Consider the following 15317-nt stretch of genomic DNA (forward strand, 5'->3'; position numbering starts at 1 on the left):
GCTCTGCTGCAGGAAAGATTTTAGTATTGTTAGTGGAGAAAACACAAATTGTTTCTTAATGAACTGGGATAAGAAGTTGAATTTAAAGAGCAGTTAAGTCTTTTTAATGTGTGTGTGTATATATATACACATGTATATATGTGTGTATACATATATATGCGTACACATAAAAGTACACACTTAATTTTGATAGAAAACTACAGAATGGGAAATGGTAGTTTAGTAAGATCAGTTTAAAATTGACCTTGTTGATATTTCTAGCAGTTGAATACTTCTTTGCCATTGGAGGTGTTGCAAAAAGGTGCACATGAATAAAGCTTTAGCAGGACCTGTAGGATGCCTAATGTTTCTTTGTTTCAGCTTTCTCCAGCAAAATCCACATGGGCATCCTTTTTCATGTAAGAATAAACTGTGATTGCTGTGATTTACAGGACAAAACAGTTTAAACTGCTGAGTTGAACAGAATTAGGACTGTCAGACATATGCACTGATTGTCAGAGACTTTTGGGTGATGTCCTTCCTTAGAGATGTTCTTTCAGGGTAAAACTTACCAGATTTTGAAATAGAGAAAAGTTTAACATCTCATATTGGGGTCATCATTCACAAGAGAGGAATCAGAAATGGGGCACTTCACATAAGAAGCTAACACCAAATACTAGATTCTTCGAGAGGATTCATCAGCATTCCTCTTTCTGGGCTTTGATTGCTTCACAGCTGTGAATGGCAAATACATCTTTTTTTATGACATCACACAAGAAGGGCTTGTTCATGTTTGTGCTGTGTGAATTCTATTTCAGTACACGTAAAACTTGATGGTGGTTTCCTGTAAACGATTGCAATTATTGGCTAACAGTCTGATGAACTTGTACTCAGAAGAGAATATATGTCTTTATCATGTTCTCTTTAGAAGGGGCATATGCAGTAAAATATTCAAAAACCTACATGCTACTTGTGAGCTGCATTTGTTTGTAAGATGTAGGTTTCCAACCTGTTTGGGCACTTACCAAATGAAAAGCACATCACATGATTAAGACATAGTTTTCTTTGGTGCTACTTAAATTGCGGTAGGATAAACCAAGGCAGATTCTCAGCACTTTGTTTGAATTTAATTCCTGATATAGTGGGTGTTAAGGGGAAGACTGTAGAAGCCCAAGTTAATCAATGTTTGGCTCTGTATTTTCCACACGAGACCAGAATATCAGGAAATAAAGACAAAGGACGTGTTAGAAAGATGTTCATAAATTTAGTAATATGATGTGGTTCTGTTTCCAGGTGTGGGCGTAAGTCTTTGTGACAAAGTTTGTATTCATGTTAAAGTACAACAACTTGTGACTGAACTCCAGCAGCCATATTCTGCAGCCTGATTTGTACTATTATAATGTTCTCAACCAGCCTCATCTGGGGTTCAGTACTACAGTTCAGTGTCTGAAACTCATTGAACTTCTCAGTAAATCCCACTCTTCATACCAGTCTGTTCCATGCATGACGTTTTGGCGTTGGGGAGCAAGAGGCAGGCAGAGCCACCCTCCCACCCCGGCCCTGGATATTGCGCTGTGGTGCCTGGACTCTCGTGAGTATAGCAGCTCTGTGGCTAAATGGTTACATGGCAGAATTCAGAGTTAAGGCTATGGGATCTATATCAAACACTCACCAGATACAGAAATGTAAGAAAATCAAGGAGCAGAGAGTCTAGTCAAGGACAGACAGTTAGGCCATGTCTTAACCTAAACTATGGGGTTTAGACTACATTAAACTTTTGTCCTTGCTTCCAATACTACTGAGGTTGGAATACTTCATTTCTTCATGACTGTGGTAATGGTAGCAGCTACCATTGCAACATAGCTTTTGCAATGAATAAGTAACAGGATTGTTTAAAAGCAGCGGCTTTTTGGCCAAGCAGGTACTGTGTACATACATTCTCATACAAGCAAAATGATTTTGAAGAAAACTGGTCATAATGCTTTGTACGCTCTCACAAAAGCAAGGTAGGACAGCACTTAACCAAGAAAGTAAGAATTGAGTGCAAGAATGCACTGGGGCAATCTTTTTTTTTTTTTTTTTTTTTTTTGTGGTTTATAAGCATTGTGTCTGCATTTCACATCTAAAGACAGAACGATCTTTTAGAGGTTGATTACAAGACCAAATATGAACAGGTAGAATTTTCTGGCTTAGGTTTTATACTGTCCCCTAGGAACTTTTGATGCAAAACAAACTAATTATCACCCTGAAAAACAACAAGTAAATAAAAACAAAATATCAATAAGATTACTTGCTGATAAACATGACTTTCAATGGCTACTCTTACCTACTTATGATACGACACCTGCATACTTTGTTGAAACAGTTATCGCAAAATATAAATCAATAAAATTCAGGGCTTTTACTGTTTTAATATCAATAGGGGAAAAAATGAGCATTTCAGATGAGTGGAAAATAGCAGCTGTTAGCAGTTTTTTTGTGTGAATCCAGTTAGTTTGCCTAGCTATAAAATGCTGATAAGAGTTTTAAAAAAAAAAAAAAAAAAAAAGGAAAGAAAGAAAAAGAAATGAAACACCCAATTTATATTTATATATTCATGGACATAGTTAATGGACATCAGCAGGGAAGATGTGCTCCCACACTTTTTAAAAATCAACAGGAAAGCAGTGCACAGAATGCAATTCCCTTTTGCATTAAACTTATTAAGTCAAATCAATTTTTACGAGCGCATAGGCCAGAGCTCTGGCACTTAATTCCTTTTGATCTTCTGCCTGCTAAATTCTGTTTCCCACTGAGCTACCATGTAGTCTATTTTTAACAGATAATTTGTTTGGACATCATTAAAAAGAAAATACTACAACTTCTAGCAGTAATAAGGCAGATGCTGCACTGCCTGTCAAGTCTGCATACACACACACACCAAAATAACCAAGAGCACAAAGAGGAATTTTAGAGTTAAAAGAACAAAAACAAACAATCCTCCCAATTGTTCTGTTAAAGAACGTGAAGCAGACTACGTACCTGATACTAACTTACGTGAAGCCAGCATTGCAGATGGATAACTCTCACCAATTTCTGTGCTCTAAGTCCAACTTCCAGTTACCATGGCTGTTAAGCATCTAGAGAAAGAAGCTGCTATGAAGTGACAGTTTTTTGAAGAGAAGGTCTTGTGACTGAGTCAATGGATTTGTCTTATAATTACAGTGATGCTGACACAAAATTATCCTTCACTATGCTTAGTGCCCTGAAGGGCACATTTACTAATTATGGATTCTTTTTCCACCTGGCTACTACTTAAAGCTGGAAAATACTCTAGGATATTTTCTATACAAGTAATGCACATTTCCAGAACTAGGATTTTCACGCTTTTTTTTTTTTCCTGTTTTGAGAAATATAAACTATTTCAAGTATTTCAATTGCTGATCATGCTGTGATTGAATCTTAGTTGTTTTGTTTTTAGTTAGGAAACTAATCATTTAATGCTCTCTAGTGCTGGGTGTGCTCTACTTGCAGCAGCCAGATCCACATTTGGATCTATGTATCAGCCCACTTGGGCACCAAGGGCTTAAATACATCCAAAGGCTGATGGATTACATAAGGCCCTTGAGCTACTGATGTTATGGAGCCTTAGCAATCAGAGTAAATGAGATCGTCTGCTGAAACACAGATTAACTAACAGCTCTGCATGCCTCAGTCAGGGAGGCTAGTTTGGAAGAAGTGTAGTTGCATGTTTGCTGGGCCTGGAACTGTGTGCATCTAATAATCCTACGTAGAAATTTTCACAGTTTGAGATTGCAACTCTGTGGATTATAAAAGCTGTCATAATCCTTCAGTCTGCTAAGAGTAGCGAACTTTTGTCTTGTTCTACCCTCCTCTTGGCTTTTGGACTTTATATACAGCCTGTTGTGAGAGTCATAACAAGAAATTTTATGTAAGAATAGAGCCAAAGTTTCTTCTATTTTCACCCTGGCTCCAACAGTGACAGGAAGCTGATACTTAGGGAACAGTGTAAGGGCCTGTACTGGATGAGCCTCCTCACAGAGCTCTCCCTGGTTATGGTGCTTTGGTTGCAGCAGGATCTATATTTCTATTGTGAAAGAATATATAGGTATGATGCCACGTGAATCTTTTCATACCTCATTCTTCCCCATCAGAATTTTTGATAATGTAGCTTCCTGCTTTTGTTTCTTGTGTGTGTAATAACTTGGAAATCTGGATGGAGAACTGAACTAGGAGAGGTATTGTACAAACTTCTTCTCTGAGCATGGGCAGAACTGCTCAATAAAGTGCTCTTTAAAAATTAAGTAAATGTGAGCTCAGTGAGTATTATTTACAAGTCAAGCTACTAGATGAAACCTCCAAAGCAGGGATCAGATTCATGCAGAGGAAATTCTGCACAATAGCTTTGCTTTTGGTGGGCTTAGCCAATTGCAAATATAAAGCATTTCAGTAAAATGTAGGCTTTCTGAATCGGACTCATCAGCCATGCCTATCAGGAATTATATCTGCTTTTATTACACAGTCGGGGTAATACGGCAGATTAGCCTTTTCAGATGGAGGCTATGTTAAGTAGAACAGCTGCTATTCTGAGGCCTGAAAAGGTTGTTTTAAAATGAGATTTCATGAAAGTTTGAGAAGGTGAGGTTATGTCATGAATTCCAGTGAGATAAGCAAAGCCTGGAACCTGTAACAAAATTATACAAAACACGAGCCAAAAAGATCAGAATCTACCCACCTAATGTTCTGCAGGATAATCAAATGCAGTTCAGGAAATGTCAGGTGTAATTGTCACTTTCCTCCTTCAAAATGCATGTTGGTTTTATTCATTAGTTACAGAGCACATTTTGTTCTGATGGTTCTGTTCCATTTCTTTAACTCAGTCTTACTTCTTACATCCAAGGCAGGAGGAATATAAATAAGCTTCACAATTGTGGGTGCACGCTTTATCTACCCTTTAGTGGGAAATTACCAAGCCCTCTGATAAAATTTTGAAGTAATACATGCTGTAAAAATAAACTGTGCTCCCAACAAATATGAAGTTAATTTATGCTTACGGAATACAAATGGAACAATACGTTTGGCAACAAGAAAACCAGAAACGTGCTTTGTAAATGACGTTCTTAGATAAATACACAAGCCAGGATTTTTGTGAAGTCTTTATGAAAATTTTCACAATAGTTAAGCAAAGAAATGATTAATTTGGAGTACAAGATATGTTATCTTATGTTATTCTACTTTTGTCCTAGATTTCATTTTGAAAGGTCTGTTTCGTTTATTTTGGTATTCTCCTTATTTTCAATTTTTGCTAGATACATAGGTCAGAAATACATTAGGTATACAATCTCCACTTATTTGGGAAATGAAAAACACTTCTCATTCCATCTGAAAATGGACATTAAGCAAATGAAAAAAAAAAATAGGGAAATTAACTAAATCTATCGGGAAAACTTTAAGTGTCCTTGATGTCAGCATGCTTAAAACTTAGAAACTATAATAGCAATATAATTATGCAACCCCAGTCCTCTTAAATGCTAGTGAAGTCTTTTTTTTTTTTTTCTTTTTTTTTTTTTTTTCCACTTCAGCAGTTTCTTCAATCATTTTATCCCACTGCACTGCTTGGTACACGACCATGTATGAGAAGGAAATGTGTAATAATATCTGCTATTAATGTAATGCATTATTGAAACACCAAAATAAAGAGGAATAGCAATTAAGGCAACTTAAATTCCAGTTCAGCACACAAAGTAGATAGAAATGTGTTATATCTACTCATATTTTAAGCAGCTGGAGGTTCATACCTATGCACCTTTGTTTTCCAATAGCAATCTGTGTCACAAGAGCTTGACCTTGGCATGCCGACAGGTATGCTGAACTCCTCTATTACTTTGTCTGGTATTTGCTACAGTTTTTATTGGCTGATAATTTTCATCCTCCTCCACTGTCTGGAAAAGGACATAAAGCAAAAGGGCAAAAGTATAAGGCAATCAGTGTAGTGCACAGTAATATATATTTTTCTTCATAACTATGTATATATATTGTGCACCAGTGGGAATAGAGAGACATCACACATTTTTCTCTGTGCCTTATTCTACAGCAAATTACCATCGTTGCGATGATATATTCTGGAGGTTGAGATGTAGACTTCAGCAGTGAAAATACTACTGATCACAGTTTTCCAAGTTGCTAACTGTATCGAGGTTTTCCAAATGATACAAGATATACATTGCTATCACAGTTCTACAGAGACTGCAATCTAAATTTAATACTTTATTACATTTGATCAGCTGAAAGAATTATAATAAATTCCACGCACCAGTATATGTTTTCCAATAGAAAATTGGATGCTTGCATTTCTTTCATGAATAAACTAGGTATCATTAAGACTATTAAATTTAAAAATTACCCGGTTTAAGATGGACCATTTCTCTATTCCACTTCAATGTTTTTTAGTTGTATCAGTAGGTAGTTGATAATTCATTTATTTTCCCTACAAATAGTTTTATATCAGGTTGTTTATGTCTGAACTTAACACAACAAAATGAAAAAGAGAAATGATAGCCCAACAAGATGGAAATAAGAAAAAAACCCTGCGCTTGTTCTATGTCACGTACAATCCTATCACAACAGATGAAAGAACATAAATGAAAAGTAAATTGTTTAGTTTTACACAAACCCAGTGGCTACCCTAGGCAAAACAGGGAGATTCTTATTACATCCATAAGTCAGAAAGGTTGAAGTAAATACATAGAATCCAACCATATCTGTTTGGAAGGAGATATTTATTATAAGGCAATGATAAATGAAGAAAGCATATTTGTAAAGCTACTGTATAGTTACTACACTAAGCTAAAGACAATACCATTATCAAATCACTTCCAAAATAACTCAATGGTAGACTGAGGTTAAATCATAAAATAAACTGTTGAATTAATCACAATCTCCCTAATGCTGATCTGCTTATCTGAGTACAAATTTCCACTCAAGAAAATGAGCTTTATTCTACGGTGTTTCCTGGGGCTTAAGACCAGAAGAAATGATCGAGTCCTCTGTGCCTTATATTATAATAAAGTACCTCTACTTCAAAACCAAATGCTTTAGTTAGGCTAAAGGACTTTACTTGTCAGAAATACATATTTAATTGCTTGCAGAATCCAACAATTATCTTCAGTGCCTTGGACCCTTGTTATGATATGCTATGGAGCAGGTAAAATGTACCCATATAATCCCACATAGCTGAGATCAAGAAAAATCCCAAGGCCATTTCCAATTTTTCTCAGGGAAATTTCCATCTGATCTATGAGTGAGATCCCATGCATGTATAAAGCCCCATTAGTGTGACATTTAGGATGATGGATCTGTGAGCATCCTCACAGCACCAACCCAAATCATTTAGCATTAGAGATACAAGCTGAGGCTTGATTATCTTTGGATAAAGGAAATAGCACAGGTTCATGAGGTTCATATGAGGTTATCCATAGTTTAGGGTAGGCAATTTGAAACCAGCAAGTTGAAATACATACTCAGGGTTTTTACATGAAAGCACAGAACTGAGGTGTAGGTTCATGTCACCAAACTTCTGTTGTCTAGTTGTCATTTATATTCCCGGGAGATAAATGGCCACAGCCAGAGATATCTTAAGTCCAACTGTTTCACAAATGTGTGAACTATCCTATAGATATCCTAATCTGTCTCTTAGTTAGGAAGAATAGGTCAGGATTTCTGAAAAATAATTTAGATTAGATACCTCCAGCCAAGGTTATATTGTCTGAATCCTAACCACAGTAGTAGCCAGCTGTCAGTGCTGTTCAGTTGTGGAAAAAAAGGGTGCTATTAAAGTAAGGGGAACCTAAGATGTATTAGAATAAGTATTTCTAAGAACTTTCTACATATGCAAAAGCAATTTTTATGTTTTAAGCAAGCAAACATAGTGTTGTCTGGAAAAAAAATCTTGTCTTTATTGTGTTGCCGGTCTCCAAATATTCAGTACCAAAAATACTTTTTAATAATCAGGAAGAACTTCTTGCACTCTGGAGCGACTTTAAAAAAAAAAAAAAAAAAAAAAAAAAAAAAAAAAGTAATTTAGAGTTGGAATCCTTAATCCACTTGCAGACAAGACAGTAATTTTGAAAGCTGGCTATTTGCCACACTGTATATATACTTTAAATTTTTACTCTGGGAAAGGTGGTTCAAGATGAAAGGTAAATAAAATATGTGGCACTCAATTTCATATAGGGACTCTATTGGCTTCTTCTCCATGGGCTAAATCAATATCAAAGAGTGTGCCAAGCTGTAATATATTCTAATAGCTAAAAACACATTGTTTTTGAAAGCTACACAGACAACACTGTAGGTACGGCCATCAGTCATACACCTGCAAGCCCTGTGACTCAGAGAGGCAGGCAGAAGGAATGCAATGCTGCCATTTCAAGAGAAAGAACGAACAGGCAAAATACATTAAACATCAAGATTAAACTGTCAAATAAAGCAGCAGCATGAATAGCATGTACAGAATTCCTCAGGGACCTACTTCTCAGAGCCTCAAAGAAGCATGAGGAGTTGCCTAGACTTGCTGTGAAATTAGAGTGTTCACTGCAGTGCTGACAAGGAGTTAGGCGGGTGCTTTCACATCTGCGGTGCCACAAAAAGCAATGGCAGCCAAATATATGGCTGTCAGCTGGCTGCCCTAAATCTCCCCTGGCCTGCCCTCTCCCAAAATGGCCTCCTTTGGCTTGGCAGGAAGAAAGATGAATGTGAGGGGATTCACTCTTTAGAGGCAGTGAGATAGTGAATCTTCAGCACTTCTGAGAAACTTGTTCTTAATGACCTCCACTTTTCAGTCATTTAAGAGCAAAGGATGGAACAGAACCGGTACAGCTATTTAAATGTAGGTTTTTAGCAACCATCCCAACTGATGCCTCCCAGGAACATTAAACATCTTGGGACTGAATGTAGAGGGTTTTTTTCTCCCAGATATATTCCAAATGTAATCACTAATGAAAGCAGCCTTGACTTTAATCCCTCTGATGCCAAATGAAACAGAGTATGGTGGGTTCAGCACCAGAGGAAGCAGGAAAGCAGAGGAAGCCATCGATCCAGGAGCTTTCGCTGCCCACCAGCTCAGTGCCTCACAGAGAGGCGCTTTACCACTGACAGCACACACAGGCAGGCAGGAGCATCATTAACATCTAGAGAAGTGGTGTCTATAAGATATACCTCAGTAAATTAATTTGTGGCTCGAAAGACAGTTAGATAGGCAGAAAGCAAAAGCTTCTGGTGAGATCCACCATCTCTCGTTCCTCCGTGCCTCCACCACACTGCACGCGGCAGCCATTACGTGAGGACCTGCCTTCCTCAAGGGCACACACTGTGTGTTAGGGACTAACAGGGACGGCCTTCCACATTTCACCTGCTCTTCTCCACAGGGAGGCGGCCTGCAGGTGCAAATGGTGAGCTGTGACCCTCCTGCCAAAGGCTGGTCCTCAGCGCTGTTTCCTTGTGTGGAGAGAACCTTCTAGAAGGCTGGGCAGGGTAGAGAACCATCCGGAAGGTTCTCTTTCTGCAGCCTTCTGCAAGGGAGGGAACAGAACCTTCTGGAATCTTTGTGTGGGGAGGGGTAACACCGATAAATGAGGTCTGAGATGCAGTGGGCTGCAGGGAGATCCCAGGTTTCTGCAGCCAGTACCTCTGAAGCTGTGACAGAACCAGGAACCAGGCTGTCACCCCAAGGGGCCGGGGGGGGCTCTGTGGGATTCAGCCCCCCAGAAACTGCCGGCTACTGGGGAATCGAGAAGAATCTTGAAGAAAAGGTTTTGTCTGGTTGGGAGTCAGTTCGCAGGAAGGTGAGATCTGTTTTTAAAGAAAACTTATGGAAAAGAACGATCTGCTTGGTATAGATTCAAGGATATACATGCAGATAGTTGTTTCAGCTACGAAGCCAGCAGCATTTATTAAATTCCTTGAACTGCTGAAAGATGTTCTGCTGGCTCTTGCAGCCCAACCTGTCAGCTTGTTCTTCCAGAGGCTGCAAATACACTGCATCAGGCAGTAAAACCTGAAAATGTTCTCTCTTTGGCATTGTGTGCACACTTCTCAAACATTTGTCTTTCTCAACAAATATTAGATACCAAATAGCAAAGGAAGCTATTGTTAAAAATTAATGAGTGCTTAAAAATCTACAGATCTTATAATATTTTTTCTACCCTGATATTATATTCTTGGAGTTTCTGAGGTATACAAGAGCCACTTAGTAAGTGTGTCATCGGAATGAATCATTTTTGCTTTGAGCATGGTGTGGGGGTTCACTTAGCATTTACACATCAAGGTAATGAATAGTTAACCTCAGGCAAAGATTTTCCCGGATGAAAGTGTTGCATATTTTCTTTTGTTGCTGTTCAGAACCATTTATTCTGTAGCTTCACTGTACAGTGTCACATTTCAGGAAGCTCTGTAGAGGACAGTATCACCTTATTGCAACCTTCCTGATACTTCTTCAAAGACAACAAAAGCGTGTCCCTTTGGTCTGTACCATGAATGTAAACAGCTGTATCCATCTCTTCAGGCAATAGTGGTCCTCAGATTTCAGTTCCTTCTAAGCCTTATTACAGAATTAACAATGGTTAAAAAATAAATAAGGTATGTGGATTTTGAACACTGTAGTGGCATTCTTTAACAATCACTGGTCATGTGCCTCAGGTGAATACACATCTGACATATCAAATGTAAAACCTGTAAAAAAACAAAAACAAAAACAAAAATGTTCAGGTTCTGGAATCTAGTAAATGTTAACTTGTGCATAGTAGTGCCTTTTCTTTCATGTATACAGTCTATTAAATTAATATATGACATACAAGCTGTAATGTCCTGGCATGTATGGGATCTAAAATACATTCTTAAGGATTAATTTCTGTTCTCTTGAAACTTGTTGAACTTTTGTGAGGGCTTGAGGCCACAGGTTGTATTCGAGCGCCCGATATAGCAAAGCACTGGAAGTTTCTTACACTGTTTATTGATTCTTGTAGCTAACAGGCCATGAGTTGTGACTGCATAAGAGGAAATGCTTCATAGTAGTGAGGTACCAGTTGCCATACCAGTTAGGTACTCTCACAAGTTCAGATTCTTGCATTTCAAATAATTGTTGGTCTATGTGATACAAATGAATTTGCAGTGTGGTGTTGTATTTTGCAGAATGGTGTTGTCTATCCTTTTCTTCTCCCTTGAATATTCTATAAACCTTGGCTGACCTAGACCTTCTCTTAATTTTGTACCAAGAATTTTGATTTAATAATGATGTATTCCATGGTGGTGGCAGCAGAGGAATTTGAGGCTGCAGAAAAAGAACAGACACAGTTGAAAACTTCTTGTTCTGCAGTTAGCTAGGGTCAGTCAACGCATGCATGATGCTACTTTTGGCCCAAGATTCTGAAATGGCTTTTAGGTATGGACTGCAGGAGTTCTGGTGTTGTCACCAGAGTTCACCAGAGAAGGAGAGGATTCCTCAGGTGCTCTGGGCCCGGAGGATTCAGTATAACACCATGGCTTTCTATGGCCATGAACCAGTCCCATAATGCCAAATTCAATACATTTTAGAGTTAGAGTTTGTCAGTCATTTCCATCCTTTGACCACACTGTGATGTGCTCAGCGAGCCTGTCAAAGAAAACAGTTTTATTCTATACGTGCAATGAAAGCAGTATATGCCCAAAATGTGTGGCTTACTCTGTGTACTTAAATAGTGCAGGTGAGCTGAAGACAAGCAGGTCCTTCAAAATGTATAAAGCGCTTGATGTGTTCAACATTCGTAGATAGATATACAGTTACTGTACAGCACTGAGACTGTAGCATCAGGACTGTTAATCAAGGATAGAGCAGGTATGGGTCTAGAGATCCAAGACAAACACAGGAATTTGAGATGGAGAGGATTTTCAAGTGGACGTGCAAATGTCTTGGGAAAGGGAAAAGTACATATTAACATGGTCTGTGCACTGAATTTCAGAAGAGGCCTCTGTAATGTTGCTTCCACAAAACATATTGTGCATGTTGGTGCAGTCCTGGATTCTCTCCCAGGTGCAGCGTTGTTTCTGTTCACTGTCCGTGCTCCATTTGCAGAATAGTTTGAGACTGTGCTGCTATAAGTTCATGCATCCTGCGCAGAGATCTGTTAAAACATCCTATTGAGTCTATCAGTGCATGAATATTTTCTGAAGAATAGCAGTGTAATTGGGCTGCAATGTGTCCTAAGGGACCACTTTAACTTGGTTTTTCTCATAGCCTTTGAAAATCTTTCCTGGTTTTCTCAGAAGAGTTTTTGCTTCTACTTACCCTTACAAACAAAGCAAAAATGACTCTCATTTAATTCAATTATGGATCAGTCTGTGTTGATGTACTTAACAGACAGCAGTGTGGAGATGGTGTTTCAGCTATAATGCGTAAGCAATGAAGTATTTCCTACTAGCCGTGGAGGAGTGAGAGAAATTAAGCAGTCACCCAAGCCATTCTACTGCATTGTTTAGTAAGACAGTGAAAAGCTGGGAAAAATGCATCAAAAGCATAGACAGATCTGTTTGCTGAGGAAAACATCTGGAAAAATGTGATGGCAACCCTTTGAAGCTGTATATGGTAACACATAGGGGCAATTAAGCAGGTAATTGACACACACACAGTAGTTTGATACAGACTGTTCCTCTGCAGAGGGAGACATGATTAAGACAACGGCTTCCCTGCCTTCAGTTTCTTGTGCAGAAGTGGACATGTCATTAGCTGTTACTATCTCACTATCTTTTTTTTTTTTTTTTTTTTTTTTTTTTTTTTTTTTTAACTCCCACTAGCTAGAACGTTTTTTATCACCTGATACTATGGAGTTTACATCCTTATAAACTGCATATAAGAATTAATTTTCTCCAGAACTTTTGCTTTCTCCTTCATTCCGTGCCTGCAGTCTAGCAGCTAATTTCACACCAAGGACCTAATTACTTTACCTTTCTTGGCATTTCTCCTCTGCTTAAAGCATACATAAAGACTGTGTAACTGCTTCTGAAGTCCTCATTAGAGTTGAGAAAAACTCACCTGGCAAGGAAATGCTTTAAGAAATAAAGGTGAATATGTGTGTGTTAAATGCTATTCAAGCCCTTAGCCTAGTGGCATTGTATAATGCTATTTTAAAACCATCTAACTGGTTGTGTCTGCTCTGTCACACACTTCTGTAGTGCTGAAACAGAACTGGGCATGGTTTCTAGCAGACCAATGGGCTGTCCCACATCACAGGTGTCTTTCTCCTAGATGAGATTTCTTTATATTGGAAAATAGCAGATAGAGATTAGTTTTTTAAGGGTGACAAGATGAGAGAATAGTTTTAAACTAAAAGAGGGGAAATTTAGATAGATATCAGGAGGAAATTCTTTACTCTGAAGGTGGTGAGGCACTGGAAGAGGTTACCCAGAGAAGCTGTGGATGCCAGCTAGTTAAGAGACAGCTATATTTGAATTTGTGCTAAGCAAGGTGATTTAGGGACCTCCCCAATAGAGGAGGTCTCCTGTTTTTGCTGACACACCTCTCTTATGAATAGATTATGCAGCGTGTTGGGGAATGCATCATTTGTAGTCTTTTAAAAAATATATTCATGGAAAGGTGAAAGAGAATCCAGTACACCTGAAGGTATATTTAAAACCTCTGCCAACAAGATTCTTAAAAACTGAGGTGCAGATTTGTTTAGCCATTTTGCATCCAGTGCTGCTGACTCTCCCAAGCAGGAAGTTGATTATAAACTAATTCAAGACGGAGTTCGTGCCTGCAGGCAAACGCCCATGGTGCAGGAACAAGAGCAAAGTCTAGCACACCTGCTTCAGCGGCACGCTGGAATCCCTGCAAAGGCAAGTTGCAGCATCCTGGCAAGAGCACTGCTCACAGCCAGCAGGCTGGCTTTGGGCGTAGATTGTTCGCAGGCAGACAGCACTGGCTTGTCCCAGCAACAGCCCATGAATGCAGAAGTGCTGACAAGGGCGCTGTGTTCAGCTGTCTGCCCAGTCTGTGGCCTGAGCCTACTGTGACCAGGCTCTCTTAATTGCATGACACAGCTGAACCTCTGCAGTTTGTAGCTCAGTGCACTAAAGGCGAAATTGCTCTGGTAGTGGACTGCCGTAAGGTGCTTGAATTAAACTTGTTCATGCTAAAGACTCGGTGGTCTGCACAAAAAGACAATGCAGAGGACAGGGTGTGGCAGTCATTAATACTTCCTTTGTGAGTCAGCTGTGCTGTAGATTTCCTGGTGTAAAGAATATTTTCACTTTAACAGACATCAGATGCTTTTTTTCCTTCATCTTTCTTAATCTCAAGTTTCCAACAGCCCTCGTAGAAATGAAAAATTCTGTCTGGTGCTGCAGTGTATGCCTGACTTTTAATTAACCCAATGAACACATATAGATCAAATTTTCTGTATCCATTCATCTGTACTTGAATTAAGAAAAGGGATGTGTTCAGTGCTGCAATGTAGTGAAGTTTATTTTTAATTAACCTGATTTGCACTTGTAAGTTAAAGCTAATTAGTAGAGCTCATTCATTGTTTATATCTATGGCCACTAGGGACTGCTTGATTTTCTAACTATGTGGTTGGAGGCCATAAAAATATGCCCATTACCTGCAACTTTCATATTTTCCATTGACTTGCTTTTAGTATTTGTGGGACTTAATATTATATAATGGTACAGATTTCTTAGGGCTGGATCCCTGAACAGATTTCTGAATTTTGGTGTGCTGTAGCTCTTGCCATATGTGGATTATGGATCTGATGTTTGCAGATTTGACCTACATGTATTTTTATTCCTCCTAAGGAGATGAGAACTAGGGCAATAGAGCCCATCTCCCTCCCATTTTCACTCCTGAGTGATTTTAACTTGTTCTCAGTCACTTTCTAGTAACTTCTCAGTCACTTCTCAGTAACTTTCCAGAAGGAAGAAAAGACAATGCACCCTCACTCCTTAGCCTCCACTGCCCTCCTCCCCCAAAAAACACAAACCATCAGCCAACTGAACAAACAGACAAATTTATCGCAGTGACTTCCTCTCTTTAATCTTGACTAGATTTTCCTTGTGCCCAACTAATTATAGTGGATTTTTCGGGAAACAAATGGACTGCAGCAGAAATAGCTTGGGAAGGTTGCTTGGAGGGAAGATGCAGTATGGGAGGTCATTTTCTGTGTTGCTACTCAGCTGCCACAAGCTAAAACAGGAAAGTAAGTTCACTTCTGAGGAAGAGCTTGCCTTCAGGGTGTTAAAAGGAGAAAAGCCTGGTACAGGATGCCTTCTGAGCTTATCAGTTCCTTCAAAGGCTGGCAACAAAAATATCCCTG

This window comes from Aythya marila, assembly GCF_965140915.1.
Source record: "Aythya marila genome assembly, chromosome: 4".
NCBI lineage: Eukaryota > Metazoa > Chordata > Aves > Anseriformes > Anatidae > Aythya > Aythya marila.